The 20,513-nt window shown below is 44.6% G+C and overlaps 1 long non-coding RNA gene across 3 annotated transcripts in view; it reads right to left on the reverse strand.

Moving 5' to 3' along the window:
• The window catches only part of LOC117874508, a 49,102-nt gene that overhangs the window by 7,663 nt on the left and 20,926 nt on the right, over positions 1–20,513 (reverse strand). For 2 of the 3 annotated variants that reach the window (XR_004645006.1, XR_004645005.1), the window contains exons 2-3: positions 10,538–10,724; positions 9,900–9,966 (exon numbers count right to left, since the gene is read on the reverse strand). This is a non-coding gene — a long non-coding RNA (uncharacterized LOC117874508). The remainder of the gene's footprint in view (positions 1–9,899; positions 9,967–10,537; positions 10,725–20,513) is intronic. The other variant, XR_004645007.1, reaches the window with a different exon arrangement.

Consider the following 20,513-nt stretch of genomic DNA (forward strand, 5'->3'; position numbering starts at 1 on the left):
TGACTCCTTTCCGCCTCTTGCTGTGCACACTACTTTTTCTTCCTGGTTCTCAGCAAGGCAAGATGCTCAATGTTCGTGGCTTAGCCCTCTAGCCAAGTCACACATGTCCTCCCCTTCTAGAATATCAAAGTCTCTTCTTATGAACAGGCTCAGGCAATCTTCTGATTCACTGGCCAGCTGATGCCACTTCTTCAAGGGCTGGCAGGGGAACCCAGGCCAGATTCCAGATTCCAGCTCCAGGATCCTCTAATCTGCAGTCAAGGTCTGCTCTGTTCCGGACAGACCTTATCGCCTTTTCTAGGAGCCTTTCCTAACCTTCTGGTTCCCCCCCCCCTTTCTCTGGGTTTGCCAACCCCAACACTCCCTCCTCCCAGGGGTAACTGTAGTCTACACTAGCTCTGTAGTCCCCAAACACACCTCCCTTCTCCCCAGGAGTGAACACAGAGTACTTTTTTACAGTCTCCCCTCTGCTGCTAACTTCCTGTCTTTATAAACCAAGCCCAGCTCATTTCTCCTCAGCTGGGCTCCCTCTTTATTCAGTCAAGGGATTAGTTAAGCCACCTGATTCCTCTCACCTATGGCCAGTTTGGTTAACTGGCCCCCTTCTTAGCCTACATTAAGTCCTTCAGGGCAAGTGTGGGATGAACACCCCATCACAGATTTGTGTGTATTTAAGAAAAAAAAATGTGGCTAAGAATAGATCTTATAAGATACATGTCTCACTGTTCCAACGGTCCTAGGGCAGCAGTATTCATTCAAGGTCACTTCAGCCTGCTTCAGTACACTATAAACAGCACTATACTCAGTTTGAGAGATTTCTGGAGGTGGCCAAAATGGTTTGTTTATTTTCTCTTCTTTTGAAGGCTGTTTTTTTTTTTTAAATCTGTTTAGGGTTTTTTTTTTGGGGGGGGGGGAAGACATTTGTTTGATTATTTTCTGTAGAGGTATTACATGGAAAGAAAACAACATTTATAAAACAGACAGAACCTGAGAAGTTCTGTGATGGAAAGTTAGGTGAAAGAAGTTAAATTAAAGGAGTAATTTGAGGGAGAAGACAGATGTTTAACCCATGAAAAGAAGGAGTCTGTTCCAAGAATATAGGCCAAGGCAAAAGAGCATAGCTGTGTCACTGTGCCCGTATTAACTCATTACATGATCAAAACAGAAAGAATTTAAATAATTTATTACCACCACTGATGATGCTTGTCATAACTATAAAGGGTAGGGTAACAGTTGTCCTGTGTACAGTACTATAAAATCCCTCCTGGCCAGAGACTCCAAAATCCTTTTCCCTGTAAAGGGTTAAGAAGCTCAGGTAACCTGGCTGGCATCTGACCTAAAGGACCAATAAGGGGACAAGATACATTCAAATCTTGGGGGGGGAAGGCTTTTGTTTGTGCTCTTTGTTTTGGTTTTTACATTCGCTCTCGGGACTGAGAGGGACCAGACATCAATCCAGGTTCTCCACATCTTTCTAAACAAGTCTCTCCTATTTCAAACTTGTAAGTAAATAGCCAGGCAAGGCGTGTTAAGTTTTCCTTTGTTTTCTCAACTTGTAAGTGTACCTTTTACTAGAGTGTTTATCTTTGTTTGCTGTACTTTGAACCTAAGACTAGAGGGGAGTCCTCTGAGCTCTTTAAGTTTGATTACCCTGTAAGGTTAATTTCCATACTGATTTTACAGAGATGATTTTTACCCTTTTCTTTAATTAAAAGCCTTCTTTTTAAGAACCTGATTGATTTTTCCTTGTTTTAAGTTCCAAGGGGTTTGGATTTTGATTCACCAGGAAATTGGTGAAGGTTTCTCAAGGCTTCCCAGGCATGGGAATTCTGGGGATGGTGGCAGCGGACCAGAGCTAAACTGGTAGTTAAGCTTAGAAGTTTTCATGCAGGCCCCTACATTTGTACACTAAAGTTCAAAGTGGGGATACAGCCTTGACAATGCTCATTTATCGATTTCACTCAGGACTAGACCATTAAAGTGATGTAGCTCTGTACAATGCAATGGAGCTATACTAATTTACACAGATTGAGGATCTGACCTTTAGTTTAGACAATGAAAATATGCTGGTCAGTGTTATTTTAAGTGACTTTTAATGGCAGGTTGCCATGTGTCAGCACATTGCTTGTGTTTGAGTAGCACATCCTGAAAGGAAATGCTTGTGACCAAAACAAAGAACTATTTAAATTTATATGTCAAAGGTTTTCTATTCAAATTACATGTGTACTCCTCAACCTTGTTCTTGTGAGGGTCACAATCTGTTATTTTAGCATTTTTAAAGATTGCCAAATGTATAGATTGGTAGAATGACTCAGCAGAAAAAAAATACAGGAACAGTCAGCAAGGTCTTTTCTTCAAGGGATAATGTTTACTAAAAATAAAAATAAGCAGAAAAGAAAGCAGAAAACTTGCCAGGATGGGGTTCAACCCAGTCCAAAAACCCATGAGTGTGCAGCACAATCTTTGTAACATGAGCATTTTTTTTCTCCTATGTTACCCAAGCAAACAATCTATAGCACTTAATTCAAACCCCTCTATAACAGGAAGGGAAACATGAGCCTAGATTAACCCTTTTTTCACCCCTACATCCTATCACTCATTATAAAGAATCAAGAAAGCTAACCACAAATCAGGGCAGTGCGTGTCCTCCAATACATTCCCAGCACTGACTAAAATATTTTGGAATTTTTTTCCCCCCAAAAATGAAACAGTTTTGTAGAGAGATTTATTTTTTGTTTTCTCAGATTATCACAAAATTATTATTCAAATTACAGATTATTACTCATTAAGGGTTTTACATTATGCTGTTGGCTACTTTGTGGGGGCAAAAATCTGTCTATAAGCACTGTCCATTAAATACAATTAATTGTGTGCTGTGTCAAATGATTCCCTGACATCCAAAAACATTATGATTGTTGTGTTGACCCTTGTCTTTCATTCACCTCTGCCCAGTCTCTGCATTGTTAATTTTAACTTCTTTTGTGGTTTCTGGGGTGACATTTAATTTAGACCCTGTATGATATCATCAACCTCATCTTTTACTTTCCATCTCATTTTCCTCTCCCATCTCTTAATGGTTTTACTTACCATCAATCTGTGTACTTTTTATGCAGTACAAATAAAATCTTTTTAATCATTATGTATTTTGCTATATTAATCTTTCCTGTTAATGTTTTAGGAGAAATTGTACCTGGCTGCTCTAACTTACACTGGGAAATTGGTCCAGCACACAGCTGGTTCAGTACTGCGGGAGTGCAAAACTGTTTAAAGCCATTTTTGCCCCATTTCCTCTTGAGCTGGGTTGTATGATCCTCAGTCACGGATCTGGGCCATTATCATTATTAATTTGGTGCCAACAGTGCACTTGGAGCTGTACATGACAGAAAAGAAGACATGCTCCCTGACCTAAAGATTTTCAATCTAAGGCCTTGTCTACACTACGAGAGTAGTTCGATTTTACTTAAATCGAATATTTGGAATCGATATTGCAAAGTCGAACGTGTGTGTCCACACTAAGGACAGTAATTCGACTTTGTGAGTCCACACTAACGGGGAAAGCGTCGACATTGGAAGCGGTGCACTGAGGGCAGCTATCCCACAGTTCCCGGAGTCCCCGCCGCCCATTGGAATTCTGGGTGGAGCCGCAAATGCCTTCTGGGTAAAAAAAAAAGGGGCCAGGGTGCTTTTGGGTAACTGTCGTCATCCGTCCATCACTCCCGCCCTCCCTCCCTCCCTGAAAGCGCCGGCGGGAAATCATTTCGCGCACTTTTCAAGTCATTGACAGCGCGGACGCCACAGCACTGTGAGCATGGAGCCCACTGCAACCATCGCTGCAGTTGTGGCCGCTCTCAACGCCTCGCAGCTTATCATACAGGTTGCCCTGAGGCAGATGCAGAAAAGTCAGGCGAGGAGGCTACGTCAACGCGGTGATGACCTGAAGTCTGAGAGTAGCACAGACCTCTCAGAAAGCAGGGGACCCAGCGCCGAGGACATCACGGTGGCAATGGGTCATGTTGATGCTGTGAAACGGCGATTCTGGGCACGGGAAACAAGCACTGAGTGGTGGGACCGCATAGTGCTGCAGGTCTGGGATGAATCACAGTGGCTGCGAAACTTCCGCATGCGGAAGGGAACTTTCCTTGAACTTTGTGAGTTGCTGTCCCCTGCCCTGAAGCGCAATGACACCCGGATGCGACCAGCCCTGACTGTCCAGAAGCGAGTGGCCATAGCCCTCTGGAAGCTTGCAACGCCTGACAGCTACCGGTCAGTCGCGAGCCAGTTTGGGGTGGGCAAATCTACCGTGGGGGTTGTTGTGATGCAAGTAGCCAAGGCAATCGTTGATGTACTGCTGCCAAAGGTAGTGACCCTGGGAAACTTGGAGGCGATCATAGATGGCTTCGCAGCGATGGGATTCCCAAACTGCGGTGGGGCCATAGATGGAACTCACATCCCTATCCTGGCACCGGACCACCAGGCCAGCCAGTACATTAACAGAAAGGGCTACTTTTCCATGGTGCTGCAAGCACTGGTGGACCACAGGGGACGTTTTACCAACATCAATGTCGGATGGCCGGGCAAGGTTCATGACGCTCGTGTTTTCAGGAACTCTGGTCTGTTTAGACGGCTGCAGCAAGGTATTTACTTCCCGGACCACAAAATAACTGTTGGGGATGTGGAGATGCCTATAGTCATCCTCGGGGACCCAGCCTACCCGCTAATGCCCTGGCTCATGAAGCCCTATACAGGTGCCCTGGACACTGAAAAAGAACTCTTCAACTACCGGCTGAGCAAGTGCAGAATGGTGGTGGAGTGTGCTTTTGGACGTCTCAAGGGGAGATGGAGAAGCTTGCTGACTCGCTGTGATCTCAGCGAAACCAATATCCCCATTGTTATAGCAGCTTGCTGTGTGCTCCACAATCTCTGTGAGAGCAAGGGGGAGACCTTTATGGCGGGGTGGGAGGTTGAGGAAATTAGCCTGGCTGCTGATTACTCACAGCCAGACAGCCGGGCGATTAGAAGAGACCAGCGGGAAGCGCTGTGCATCCGGGAGGCTTTGAAAGCAAAGTTCCTGGGTGAGCAGGGTAACCTGTGACTTTCTAATTTTGTGTACAGAGAAGCCTTCACCCCACTTCCAACACACGTTTCAAAATAAAAATAGTTCTACTTTGTTAAAGCACACCGTTTTCTTTAATACTGTTTTCGCGGGAATTTTTTAAAACTGGGACGCAGACTGTGGTGCGGAGCGGGTGTAGTGTAGTCGCGCGAATGCAGCTTCTAAACTCAAGGACTGACAGGCTCCGCTGCGGTGGGATGGTTCTTTCAACGGAGCCTGTCACCCCTCCTGATACGGACTGTGTGTATGGGGGGTCTATGTGAGTTTGTGGCAGGGGTGGGACGGTTACAGATCCCCTGCTGTGTGGCTCTGTGATCCTGCCTAAGGACCGCCGCTTAAGATCTCTAACTGCCCTCCCCTGACACAAAGTCACAGAGCAACCCACCCCCCACCACATAACATGAAAAGAACCTCCCAGACTAACCAGGGTAAGTAGTCACTGCATCACTGCACTATGTATGTGCCCTGCTGCTGTGCCTGCCCCCTACTATGTACCCTGCCAAAGGTGACTGTCCTGTCCAATTACCAACCCCCTTTCCCCCCCCTCCTCCAAAAGAACATGATGGAAACAGTAGTTAACAGAAACATATTTTTTATTATCAACTACACATGGGACTGGGAAGTGAAACTTGGACGGGGGCTTGTGTCAGGCGGGAAGGAAAGAACTTGTCAAACTTTGGGGAATGAGAGCCTTCTGCTGCTCGAGCTCTCTGCAGGGGTGGAGTGAGAGTTAGCAGGGACTCTGCCGCCTCTCCTTCTGTGCACTTTGGGTGAAGGGAGTATGGGACTTGGTGGCGGGGGAGGGTGGTTAGAGATGGACTGCAGCGGGGCTCTGTCCTCCTGCCTCCGTTCCTGCAGAACATCCACAAGGCGCCGGAGCGTGTCCGTTTGCTCCCTCAGTAGTCCAAGCAGGGTTTGAGTCGCCTGCTGGTCTTCCTGACGCCACCTCTCCTCCCGATCCATGTTGGCTTGGTGCATTTGGGACAAGTTCTCCCGCCACTGGGTCTGCTGTGCTGCCTGGGCTCGGGAGCAGGCTATAAGCTCTGAGAACATGTCCTCCCGTGTCCTCTTCTTCTTATGCCTAATCCTCCCTAGCCTCTGGGAGTGTGATGACAGGCTAGGTTGTGAGACAGTCGCAGATGGGGCTGTGGGAATGGGAAAAAGGGAGTGAATTCCTCAGAAAGATAAATGTAGTTGTGAACAAAGAACATAGTCTTTCTCTGTGAACAGGACCATGCACAGCACCTATCACATGCGCACTCAGCACAAGGTCGAATTCTCGGCCTTCGCATTCAGTGTCTGGGGTTTTGCAGAGCACTTTTGAGAACCCTGTCAGGACAACGGAATTGCTCTTGCACGCAGACATGGTAAGCCGTAGATTCGTGGCAGCTTAAAACTTTAATATTAGCAATGGCCTCATTTCACATTGAAATCAATGTCGGTCCCTGCTGCCAGCAATCCGGCAAGCAGGAAGTCTGCTCCTGTCCCACACCCTCGCGGCTGTCCCCGGGAACGATCCCTTTCGGCTGACCCTCTCCCGCCTCCACCGCGTGGCTGCAAACCAGCGGTTACAGTTCTGTAAAGGAACGGTAAAGCAGTCCCAACACTAACATTCCCCTACCTCATTCAAAGCAGGTCATCATGAGCGACATCACCCTCATGAGGATCTCTGAGAGCGACAGACAGAGAATGCTCCGGGAAAGCCTTCAAAGACCAGGGCCGTATGCCGCCATGCTGTGCCAAGCAATGATTCCAGAGTACTTGCTAGTCTCGTGGCGCGGCAACGTGTCCTACTACGGAGGACCCAATAAGGCCGCTCTCCCCAAGAACCTAATGCAGCGGATTTCAAATTACCTGCAGGAGAGCTTCCTTGAGATGTCCCAGGAGGATTTCTGCTCCATCCCCGGACATATAGACCGCATCTTACTGTAGCTGCAGTAGCAGGGACTAAACAGTAGAGCGGCTTGGGCAGGACAATCATGCAAAACCGGACATTGCTAGATTTTTTTCAAATAGTTGCACTGCCCATGACTGAACCGTTAAGTTAATCAAACTAATCATGAGAAACCCATTTTTTAAATTGTTAATAATCATGTTCTGTTACAAATAAATGTTTAGATGTTTACAACACTTACTGGATGATCCTTCACCAGATTCTGTGTCTGGGGTAACGGCTGGGGAGGGTTGGTAGGGGATCTCTGTAAGGGTGATGAAGAGATCCTGGCTGTCGGGGAAATCAGCGTTGTGAGCGCTGTCGACTGCCTCGTCCTCCTCATCTCCTTCCTCATCTTCCCCGTCCGCTAACATGTCCGAGGATCCGGCCGTGGACACTATCCCATCCTCAGAGTCCACAGTCAGTGGTGGGGTAGTGGTGGCGGCCGCACCGAGGATGGAATGCAGTGCCTCGTAGAAACGGGATGTCTGGGGATGGGATCCGGAGCGTCCGTTTGCCTCTTTGGTCTTCTGGTAGCCTTGCCTCAGCTCCTTGATTTTCACGCGGCACTGCGTTACATCCCGGCTGTATCCTCTCTCTGCCATGTCTTTAGAGATCTTCTCATAGATCTTTGCATTCCGTCTTTTGGATCGCAGCTCGGAAAGCACGGACTCATCGCCCCACACAGCGATGAGATCCAAGACTTCCCGATCAGTCCATGCTGGGGCCCTCTTTCTATTCTGAGATTGCACTGCCATCAGTGCTGGAGAGCTCTGCATCGTTGCCAGTGCTGCTGAGCTCGCCACGATGTCCAGACAGGAAATGAGATTCAAACTGGCCAGACAGGAAAAGGAATTCAAATTCAAATTTTCCCGGGGCTTTTCCTGTGTGGCAGTTCAGAACATCCGAGCTCTTACTGCTGTCCAGAGCGTCAACAGAGTGGTGCACTGTGGGATAGCTCCTGGAGCTATTAGCGTCGATTTCCATCCACACCTAGCCTAATTCGACATGGCCATGTCGAATTTAGCGCTACTCCCCTCGTCGGGGAGGAGTACAGAAGTCGAATTAAAGAGACCTCTATGTCGAACTAAATACCTTCGCGGTGTGGACGGGTGCAGGGTTAATTCGATGTAACGGCGCTAACTTCGACATAAACGCCTAGTGTAGACCAGGCCTAAGGCCTTACACTGGCAATTCACAGCGCTGCACGTTCCGGCGCTCAGGGGGGGTATATTTTCCCACCCCTGAGCGCAGCAAGTGCAGCGCTGTAAAGCGCCAGTGTAATCAGCGCCTGCAGCGCTGCACGCTCGCTCGCAGTGCTGCAAGCTATTCCCCTCGGAGAGGTGGAGTACTTGCAGCGCTGCGGGAGCTCTCTCGCAGCGCTGGCGGCACGACTACACTGGCGCTTCACAGCACTGCCGCGGCAGTGCTGTGAATCCGCAAGTGTAGCCAAGGCCTAAGGGTGTAGTTTTGAAGGCATTGTACACCAGTGAAATTCTTGGGAGTTGAGGGTGCTCAGCACCTCACAGAAGTGGGCCTCAAACAGATACAAAGGTCCTCCACTATGCTGTCAAATATAATGGAGAGGGATGACTGCAGGCGGAATGATTGTGACTCCCTGAGATAAGGCCACCCTGGATAAGGGGTCCAGCTATAACTTATGCTACTGGCATTGCTTACATAAGGTCCCTTACAGCAAGAGAGGATTAAGTATAGCAGAGGTTCAGGTCTGCCATGCCCCCTCTTTTCCTTTACATCAGAGGATATCAGGACAGGAAATGGCCACCTTGCTTCTACCAGCTGTAAGCCATTGGAGAAGTCTCCCCAAATCTCCAATTAGTTTAAAGCTACTTTGCACTGTGCAAAGTGTCCTTAGTGGACCAAAGAATCCAGACCAAAATGTACTGGCTGACCCAGGGAAAGGCTCTACCCTGATTTCAGTGGTAACAAGATCAGCCTTTTGAACATCCTTCTCTTTCCTCCCCTCCCCTCACCACGGGTGGGTGAAAATACTTTTACTAAAAGGACAAGGTGGGTGAGATAATATCTTTTATTGGGCCAACTTCTGTTGGTGAAAGACAGATCTCTTTTACTGACATTGGTTAGTGTTTGTGGACTATAAATTTAGAAATAACTTAAAATAACAATAGTGCCTGAATAAAGGAGATGATGATAGCCTCTTCACTTCTTCCCAACACTGCAGTATTTGCTTTTTGGCAACAGCTATAGCCAAATCCACAATTTGGATTTCAAATTTAGCAAATGATAAATCATCCATAAGACCCAAAATACACAAAGCAGCAGTTGTAAAAATATCCTTTTTCGGTGTTTCAGAAGTAGCATCACAAACATGTTGCCAAGTGAATTAATGTTTCTATAGAAAGATACAAGGAGAAATGAACGCTATAAGATCTTAGAACACCAACACATACTGTTATCTTTACTATAACTAACATTAAATTCCAAAGTAAGGTACACTCTATAAAATAAATAATGAATAGCTTGCAATCGAACCTCCTCCACACATTTAAGAATATGGTTCCATATTTAAACCACCTTTGAAGTGAAATATTAACTCTACTGAGCATTTATTCTATACTTCCTCCATTAGTTCAGTTCCCATTTTTCATAAAATAACTACAGAAATACAGTAATGGACCTTCTACTGTTCCTACTGGTCTTAGTGGAGCAGGAGCAGGCCTGATATCTTTTTTCTTGATATTGTAATCCTATCTGTTTGTTGTAAACAAACTTCTATATTATTATTCCATTTATCATGTGGTCCAGCCAGGATTTATTCACTTACACCCATAATGTAAATATTACAACGAACTGATTATGTACATCACTTACCTCAAGTGGATGAAATCAGAACTGTTAAATGATGTGTCATAGCTCTATACTGCTAATGGAGATTTGCCTTTTAAAGAAAAGAGAAGAATTTTGCAATGCCTCTGTATACACACCTGAATTCACTTTTCACCAAAACAATTCCAGTAGGGGTGTTGTCTGTAGATACTGTATATTAAAAACTAGGTAATACTAGTTGTGTGAAGCAAAGAAAGAGATTTATAACAAAGCCCTGAGGGATGTTCAGACAATCTGTTTATTTAACTGTGATGACGGGCTGAATATTCCTAACTCTCTAATTGTGAACAGAGGTTGCCTTATGCAGTGGAATGACTCTCATCACAGTAGAATGAATGGTTCATTGTTAATACACCGGGGGGGGGAGGGGAGGGGAGGGAAGAGAAGGAAGGGCAGGACAAAATGACAGCTTTGTATAGTTTTAAATTATTATTCTTATAAAAAAATACTACAACTATAGGACTGAGATAAGCAACCTGTCACCTCTCAGCTGCTGCTGGTTCAAAACCAACCCAGGTTGGTTGTAACCATAACCATTAGCATCTGATAGATACAGAGTATACATCAAATAATCTGTAAAATGAACAGACGTAATGCCAGGAGGATGTACTTAATATTTTTACCTATTTTTGTGGACAAATCCTGCCCCTTTAGCCACAGAGGGCCCCAGATGCAGTGGATCCAATGCAGCACTGAGTGCAGGGAGAAAGGGACAGGATTTTTGGCCTTGCAATGCTTGGGGCCATGCTCTGTGGGGGTCCTTGGATGTCCCTTTGCAGCAGGATCTGGGGTTGGAGAGAAAGAGGTTATCTAATAAAAGGGAGAAAGAAAACATTGACAACAATGTTAAAATATTATGGGCTATATCCAGCATTTGTTCTCCGCCTCACCCACCCGGACAAGGCAATAGGTGACCCTATGTGTATGTGTGTGTGTGTGTGTGTATATATGTTTGGATATTGGTTTTGAACAAAACTGTTTTATATGGTACTATTTTAAGCTTGAAGTTGAACTTGTAGCAGAGACATAATTCTAAGATCATTAGATATTTGAACAGGTGGACTTCAAATTTATTGTTCCAAATTATGTTTCTAAAACATAAAGGGCCAGCCACTCAGCCCAATAAAGCTGCTATGCATCACTCTGATAGCACAAAGCTGGCTTAATCAGTTAAATGAAAAATTCTCTGGCTTAGGCAAATGCCAACCACCACATGCTTGTCCCCACCCAAGCTGGTGTAGGTAGCACGTCTTGGGCATGGTTGGGGAAAAGGATGTGGCTAGAGTACTACTGAAGTCCGGTGATCCCAGCTGCAGAATGGCCCTTCAGGGACTGTTCAAATTTTGTGAAATTTAGAACAGCCCTGAGGCTGTTCCAAGCTATGCCAGGAGCTGAACCAGGCATGGCAACTGTGATGATTAGATCACAACACTTGCTTAAAGCTATCTTTGCCTATTGTTCTCCTCTGCTGCACATAGTGGAGCTGCAGCACAGATGAGGAGCAAGCCCAAAGAATCCCGAACATCTGTTAAAGTCTTTAAACATAGATCAGATCATATTTAGTCATTTATTCCAATTAATCTTTCTGTGCACTGAGGTGATGGGTTTTAAATACTTGGCCTGGTTCATTCACACCCTTTAGCACTTCTCATTCCTTAGCGTATATATGTTTCATGATCTGCTTCTTGCTTGGCTATTTGGAATGTCCTTTTCGTAACATCAGGTAATAAAATCTTTATAAATTGTCGTCTTTGGTTCAAAAACAGAAAATATGTTTTGTAGCCATTGCTTTTGTGAAGTTTGAAAGAGATGCACAAAATTCCAGCTGGATTTGTGTGTGAATGTAACAAGCAAAATGTGTTAGCTAACAAGAGCCATATTCTACTCTCCTTCTGCATGTGGAATCCTGAGCAAGGGCTGAGGCAGTTCTTGGATTTCCTTGTGCTCTAAGAAATAAATTATTTCAGTATATTATAGGCTGATTCTTGACACAACTACATTTTACACACTTCAAAATCTGTGCAAATTTTGGTAATATGGCTTTTCTAGACTTAATGGACCAGATCCTCAGCTGGTGTAGGTTGTACACGAGTTGAGGATCTGGTCTTGTATTAATATGTTTCTTTTTTCATTTGGTGTAAAACAAACCTGGCCAGATTCTCTTTTATAGAAAGGCCCCTTTACAACATTCTGTAATTGACACCCAGTTTAAAGTCCCTTTACACTGAGAGGCTAGTGCAAAGGGGCCTTAGTGTGAATAAGACTCTGGCTCAGAGTCTTTGATCCTGCAAGGCCTTGTGCAGTGTGCAATGGAGTGTGAAAAGTTATTGGGCTCCATAACTACCTTTCCCACAATTTATATCACTGCCACCTTTCATGGGCCTCCCAACTGTTTCTTTCGAGACTCCCAAGGCGTCATAAAGGTGTTTTTATTTCCTGCCTCCTGCTGAAGTGAATTTGCTAAATCACTCTTTTACAAACGCTCTTCTTCAGAAACTTAGAATACCTCATAATACCACAATACCACTTTTCACAAGCAAAGCCTCTTGACTTTAGCAGGAAACTCCTGACTTCAACTATACCCGCCTGAGGTTCTGACTTCTTCCAGATGTCTGCTGATTTTTGTCCTACTATTGCATTCTCAGAGCTACTATGTGGATCGCGTATAAATGATTCTATTCTAGTTCTTCCACTTTACATGAGTGGCATGTTGTGAAGTGCTTGGGAGTTGAGAGCAGGTGATCCAGGAGACACTGGAGAGAGAGTCAGCCTTCCCACATGCCCAACATTTTCAGCATTAAAAATCTTCTTCCCCTCTTCCACACTATTGCTGTTTTGAAACCTATAACTGAAAAATACTATATAAAAAAGAGAGTTAAGTATTTCTATTATTGTTAATTGGGAGAAATACAATTATCCAGGAGGCCAGAAATGGCAGAGGATGCTTGTACTGCAGGGATCATTGGTGGGGGGACACAGCAAGAATGTTTAACCAGAATCAGTGCTCCACTAGATCCTGATTTCTACATCTTCAACTTCGAAGTAAAGTAAACTTTTCCTCTTAACATCATTTGGAATAGAATTTTATCCTAGGAGAGGCACTGTACACTATATTGCCAGTTCCTGAGGCACCTTCTTTGCAGCACTATGGGAACAAATAAACAGCAATCTGGTGTGCATCAGAGATGGGCCACTAGTGAGTGGCTAACTGTGGAGGCATGGTATACAGAAGGATGAGAACCCGATTTAGTAGAGAGAGATGTACATTCATATTGTATGCTCCAGATTGGGGATGCAGTAGGTCTGGTAAGAGGACATATCCAGTTACATTGTCTCTTCAGCACTTTCTGTTGAGAGGAAAAGGCAAGAGAGCTGGGCATCCTTCACGCTCTTGCCTTTCAGCACCATGTCACTGCCAAACATTCCTTCACTTTAGTGTGCATGTTCTTTTACCTCTCAGCAGCAACCACATCAGTTACACGACAGGGGTCATGTCTGGAAATAAGCCATTCATTTGAGTAATCTCCCAAAACTAAAATAATTTTAAAAACAGACAATTGATTTCATAAGCAGACATGATCCTGAACCAGATTTAAACACCCATGGGTGTCTGGAATCTAAATTGGGTCTATCTTCTGCAGCTGAAGCAGCACAAGGGTCTGAACCAAAGCCCCAGATTCAAATATGCATGAACTTCAGGAGTGTGGGTTGAAATCTGGATCTAGATCCAAATTTACAATTTTAGATTAATTTATAGACTGTTTCTTAGAGACAAAATCCCATTATTCTGGTTCAACTAGATTGTGAATTGGATTAATTCACTAATCATTCTCCTCTAGAAGCCTACGCTTAGATCTTGGGCCAGATCATCTGGGAAAGGAATGGACAATTCCCATTGATTTAAAAGGAAGCTATGTATTTATATCCTTCGGATTGATTGGATCCCTAGATTATTACTCTGTTAAAGTATCAGACCTGTACATTAGCAAAATTTGTGAGAAGAGAAAAAGTGGCAGTTTGATCAGCAAAGCACAATATAACTACCAAGAGAGGGAGTGAACTGGAATGACACAAGTGTTATAGGTCAGAACTGGACTGGAGAGCTTCAAATGTATCTGTCCCTACTATACCTGTTAGGGCTTCACTTCAAAAAAATATTTAAATTATCACTTATGAATGTGTGTAAATTGTCCCACGTTAATTATTATGCCAATAGAATGTTTGCCTCACACTGCACTGTAACATAAAGGAGTCCATGCATCTTAATTAGGGTCTCCAAAACATCCCACCAGTTGATGCAATGAAACAACACCAGTTTCTCTCTCCTCCAGGGCTTTCGATGGCAGGAGGCGGCAAAGGTAAGATTCGCCCCTATATATTTTGTCTGTAGACTGAGTTGGAACTCTTCTGGATGAAAGGTACTATGGCCCAGATTCTGCCATCTTTATTCATGCTGAATATCATCTTACTCCACAAGCAGTCCCATTTAAATCAATCCCTTTTCCAAAGGGAACAGCCCTACAGCCTCTTAAAATGGTGTCATATTTATACAGCAGCAAGCCTTTGAATAAACCAAGACTTAGGACTTTCTCACAAAACATGAACCACTCCATTTTCACAATTATAAATCATCTCTTGTCATCAGAATTTCACATACAAGGGAAATAAACCTCCTGAATGATTCCCATATGGACTCAATTAACAAGTTTCATTATGTGGCAGGGATACACATCAGCTGAGGACTAAAATGGCTGCTCAACTTTGCATTTTTCAATGTTTGTTAATATGTTTCACAACTGTGCATATTCCAGCTCCAGTTCTAGCCCAATACTGAACTACAAATGAACAACTGGATCCATGGGTGGTTCTTATAGTTTATAATAAAAAAAATGAACTTGATAGTGGTCAATTTTGTAGCACTGGAAGTGACTCCATTCCTTATATAACTCATAGATGCCTATAATTGGCCATTTACCAAACTTCTGTTTTAAAATCATACTGGGTGAAGTTTGTATTACAGCCAACTCCATCCTTCTAGCAGCTTCAGAGCATCACACTTTTAGAAAGGGAGAATGGAGATCTGGAAACAAAAGACATACAATTATGTGTGAACTACATGTACTCATGTAGTTATCCGGACTGCACAAGCAAATCAGGTGTTTGTGTACACGAATGGTAAGATAAACATCTAAATCGCCAATGGCATGCCCAAAACTTGAGCTTAATGTACAATTGTAGTAAATTTGTCTACTGACTTAAGTGTCCAAGTACACCTGTATTTTACAAGCAAACCTCCAATCTTCCTGACATTGTGGGTCTCTCTCTCTTGGTAATAACTGTGGTCCATATCTATTATTAAAATAATATACAGTAATGCTATGTCAGAGTGGCTAGTCCTTTAAGAGGAGTTGGGCCCAGCCTCATCTGTGACTGATCAGCTACCTCCCAAATGAGATTGATTAAGTGATCATACAAGCCAGCAAGTGGCTCAGTTGAAAAGGACAGCTGTAGAGGAAATTTGGTTCCTGTGGCAGACCCTGAAGTAAGGGGGAAAAGAAGAGATGTAAGGGGAAAGGGCTCTGGTCACCTGCGGAAGTCCTTGGATCGGGGGGGGGGGAGAGAAAACAAGGTTTATACATTGAACTTCTGTTGAACTGTTTTTTGTGTGTCTGATGAATAAAATTTCCTGCAGAGAGGACTTGAAAAAAGAAAGAAAGACTTTGCTTACATGCTGGAACTATCTCATAATTAAGGCTTTTTTTTTTCCCCCCACAGAGGTCATGGAAGCTGTGGGGTACCCCTGCCACATGGTGGGGGTCCCTCCCCTGGAGCTCCTGGCCACCATGGGCAGCGGGGACCCTAGAGCTCAGAGCAAGCCCCCACAGCTGCCCGAGGCGTGTGGGGACCCTGCAACTGAGCTCCCCATTTTGTCATGGATATTTTTAGTAAGAATCACGGACAGGTCACAGGCTTCTGTGAATTTTTCTTTATTGCCTGTGACCTGTCCATGACTTTTACCAAAAATATCCATGACAAAAATCTGAGCCTTACTCATATTTATTTATTATTTTAATTTAATCAGGTGCTTAATAGTACTTTACAAAAGAATCAGTCCCTTGCCTAAGGAGGTTGCAATATAGCTCAGAAATGGACGAGAGAGCATACATGAACAGTGCACAGTGTCAGAAACTGGAGGTAGATCTTGCACTGGTTATTTCCAAAATTCTTGTAGATGGATCTGAAAGAGAAGGACTTTCTAAGGGATTTTAAATCTCAAAATTATGATGACATTAACATGCTACTTAAGCTTCACTTTCATGTCTGCTCTATGAAGTCACCAGACTTTGTGGATAAGAGTATAACCCTATATACTGCTGAGGGTACATCATCAATCTAGTATCCACTGTATTTCTGATTATGTTTTGATTTGATTCACTTGAATTTCTTTAACATTCCCTCCCTTAAACAGGTATGCATCTAAAAGAGCTCCACTGCAGGACAATAAATGCTACATAGCTTTCAGTCCTGAGGGTTAAATTATGGCTTGTAGCCATAGCTCTCAGCAGAAGCCATACAGAGGCACACCACCCCAACGGAAGCTCCAAGAAACATTTCACCTGAGATGCAGGCTCCATGGTTCACAAGTGCTGGAGTAGGATAGGTGCTGTTATGCCCTCTTATAATTATAGCATGTGCTCCCCTTTTGCCTCACCAGGCCAATACCACTGACTAGTGCAAAATTTGAAGGAGATGTCTGCCCTGACTCTTCCCATCCTGTTTGGGATTTCTAGAGTCGCTAGTATGTAGAGGTCTCGATGACCAGAGCAGTGCTTGGGTCCATCTATCCAAGTGCTAGGGAAGGGAGCCTCAAATCAGCCCTAACTTTGTAGATAAAGTACTGGTATCTGATAGTAAAACTCCATTTATATTAGCTGATCTCATAAGAATTACTTTTCATAGAGAGTAGTTGGTCCTGAAAAAAAAGCTATAATCTAAAAGATCTTTGTACACTGAAGACATATAGGACAGAAAGCAACCAGCATATTACCATTACAGTATCTTAACTATCAAGAGTACTGTAACGGTGCGATGACTCACCCGACAGCACCTCCTGATGGTCATCCAGGGAATTAGCTCTTTCCACTCAGGAGCGCCCTCTGCAGGTCGGTGTCCTGCTTGCCGCTGGCCCTGGTGCCCCTTACCTCAGGGTTCCACCCCATACAGTACCCCGCAGTCTCGCTGGGTCTCCCCTCCACAGGGAACCACCAACCCCTTATCCCCACCTCGCCTCAGTCTTTGGCTACTGCCAGTCACCATCTAGCCCCCGCTCACTGAGGTGAATTGCAATATAATTGCCACTCATGATCGGCAAGGAGGGTTTAGACCTGCTGCCTCTGCCTACCCTTGGGCTGCTCATCTGCAACCCCAGTACCCTTCTTGGCCTTTAACAAGGCCTGCAGCCTGGGGGTTTTCCAGGACAAAGCTCCCCAGCAATTCTGGCCTTTCCCCAGCGCTGCTCCACTTTAGGTACCCTGCTCAGCTCCCAGCAGCCAGGTCCATCCCTCTCAACAACTAGAGAGAGACTCTCTGTGTGTTCAGCTTCTGGCCCCAGCCCTCTTATAAGGGCCAGCTGGGCCCCGATTAGGCGGCCCACAGCTGTGGCTGCTTTTCTAATCAGCCTAGCTGCCTCCGCTGCAGCCCTCTCCAGGACTGCTTTTACCCTTCCAGGGTTGGAGTGGAGTCATCACCTCGCTACAAGTACCTTTGGAATTATGCTTTTTTCATGTAAAAAAATGGTTTGTATTGGAACTGAATATAACAACTATAACGTATCATACTTGACAGTTGCTTTCGAAGTCTCATTCACTAATAGAATATGAGCCTGTTTCTCCTCTGTGTTATACCAATTTTACACTGGTGTAATTCTACTAAAGTAACTGAGTTACTTAGGCATTACAGAGAGGAAGACTAGACCTTAAGTATTATTTTTATTACTTCTCAACAGCACTAAGCAGTTAACTGAAACAAATATTTAATAACAGTGGCAGCAACGTAAGCAGTCCCCTTTTCGACAAGCTTGCAAATAGGAAAAATATTGCTTAGGGTCATACTCTGTATTTTCATACACAGATTTAGTGAATGGAATGCATGATATGCTTACTAAGCTAGTTTGGATAAACATGGAAAAAAATCTGGCGGAGCTGTCACAGACCACAGAGGTTTCATGTGCTATGTAATTTGAAGAAGAAATTCCTTTGCTATGTGTCACTTACCTTTATACATCACTGTCACCCAATATTTCGTAACCATTAATTCTTTTCTGATGTCCACATGCAGATTTTTTTAATAGAGAAGCATAAAAAAAGATGAGAACTGCACATTCTTATGTGGTCACACAATGTTCCAAGAGCAGCTTTGCTGCTCTTCTTTACCATGTTTGGAAACAAAGGGAGAGGATGTTATTGACTTATTATGCTACAGATACATCAATTTCCCTTTCACATTTTGAAAACAGAGCTACTATATATTATGATATGGACTGCACAGCTAACACAGCCTATACTTAAGAGTACTTGACACTTTCCACAATAAGACCCTGTTTTCAGTCGTTTAGGACTTTGCCAGATTTTAACTGTTTTGACTGAAATTTTCCATGCTGGATATCTGGTTCCAGTTGAGAACGCACACGTGCACGCGTGCGCACACCCACCCACCCACAGTTTCTTACACTTTAATTTCAGATAAAACAATTCAGCCATTTATCAGGATGAAGTCAGGCAAAACAATGTATTTTCCCTCTTAAAACATTCTTACAGCTGTTCTGTTGTCTAGAGCTTCCATGCTTTGAAGTAGGGGTTTGAAATTTGACAAAAGGGTTGCACTGGTGTGCCTGCCTTTTGCTATTCCCATAAAAATCGGCCAAAATTTGGCCAAGCTATGAGCCTCTCAGTTCACACATGCTTAGTAGAGACAAAGAGTGAGGAGACTGAACAAAGTGGTGGAAGAATGAAGGAAAGAGCTGTGGGACTGGGACTGGAACAAGGATTCCAGGTGGGAGGGTGAGGGACTAGTATGTGTACCCTGGGGGGGGAAGGAGACTGAGATGCGGAAATACAGGGTCGGGTACTGGGACAAGTAGCCAGGCTGGGGGGATTTGAGGAGAGAACCTGGCACTGGGACAAGGAGCCAAGGTTGTGAGTGAAGAGACTGCGACTGACATAGGCTGGAGAAGCTGGGCTAGATAGAAGGATTCAGGTGGGTCTATGCCACTAGATACCCTTCCCTCAGAACCTGGAATAGAAACCAGGATTCCTGAGTTTCAACATTTCTCTGCTAGCAGCAAATAGCTATGAAACCCCCTGGCAAAATGTACACCTCATCTTCCTCTGGCCCACTTAGAAGATGACAACCTATTACTACTATCACTTACTCTGTTTGTTCATGTGGCAATGGTCTTTGAGCAGGGGGTTGGACTAGATGACCTCTTGAGGTCCCTTCCAATCCTGATGTTCTAGGTTCTATGATTCTATGTATTATGAATCTAAAAGTTCTAACCCTATTAATGAACCATGTGGGTGTCAATAATGATGCTGCATGATGAAATTTTTGTTCTTTTTTAAAAAGAAAACTGAAAGCAAGGAAATTCATGCAAAAATCTATGTTAAAAGAACATTAGAATGTACAGGCAAGCATTCAAAAATCAGGAAATACTAGAATTAAAGTTTCCCATGCAGCCTTAATTCAGCCCCTTTATATGCATGCATTATGATAGTCTTCAATTATATGATCACATGCTATTGTTTCCATAAGACACCTGCCTCTTCCAGAGCACAGGAATTCTTCAAACCTTTTGTAATTAGCAGGAATGGCAAATTTTGTATTATACTGGTGCATGATGACAATTTAATAATTAGGGGCTTTTTCTATAATGGGACAAACTGGAAACCTGACTTTAACCACCCCCCAAACTTTCACTTCTGGTCTTTTCTTTCACCAGCCTCCTTTCTCTCCCCGTTTCTTTTATTTTCCCCCTCTCTCCAGGGCCGGCTCTAGGCACCAGCAAAGCAAGCAGTTGCTTGGGGCGGCAGATTTGCAAGGGGCGCAAGAATCCAGCATGGGAGCTAAGAACCAACAGGGGCCCCTGGGAACTGTAGTTCCTTGGTTAGCTCCCTGCCTATAGAGCCAGCCCTGGAGCAGGGAAAGAACTACATTTCCCAGCATTCTCTTGGCCACTAGCAACAAAAAGGGGTGTGGGAAAGGCATATGGAACTCGGAGTAACAGCCGTGTTAGTCTGTATCCGCAAAAAGTACTCCTGTTCTTCTTCATATGGAACTGAAATCTGCAGCTTGCTGTGAATGGTAGGAAGAGAGCCAGCTCTAGGTTTTTTGCCGCCCCCCCCCCCCCACCCTGGGCTCTCCCCCCCACCCACACCCCCTGCTGCCCCAGCTCTGGCCCCCACCTGCACTCCCCTGCTGCCCCAGCCCTGGGCTCTTCCCCCCCCCACCTGCACCTCCTGCTGCCCCAGTCCTGGGCTCTTCCCCTCCCCCCCCCGCACCTCCTGCCACCCCAGCTCTGGCCCCCACCCGCACCCCCCTGCC

Source organism: Trachemys scripta, chromosome 3 (assembly GCF_013100865.1).
Source record: "Trachemys scripta elegans isolate TJP31775 chromosome 3, CAS_Tse_1.0, whole genome shotgun sequence".
Taxonomy (NCBI): Eukaryota; Metazoa; Chordata; order Testudines; family Emydidae; genus Trachemys; species Trachemys scripta.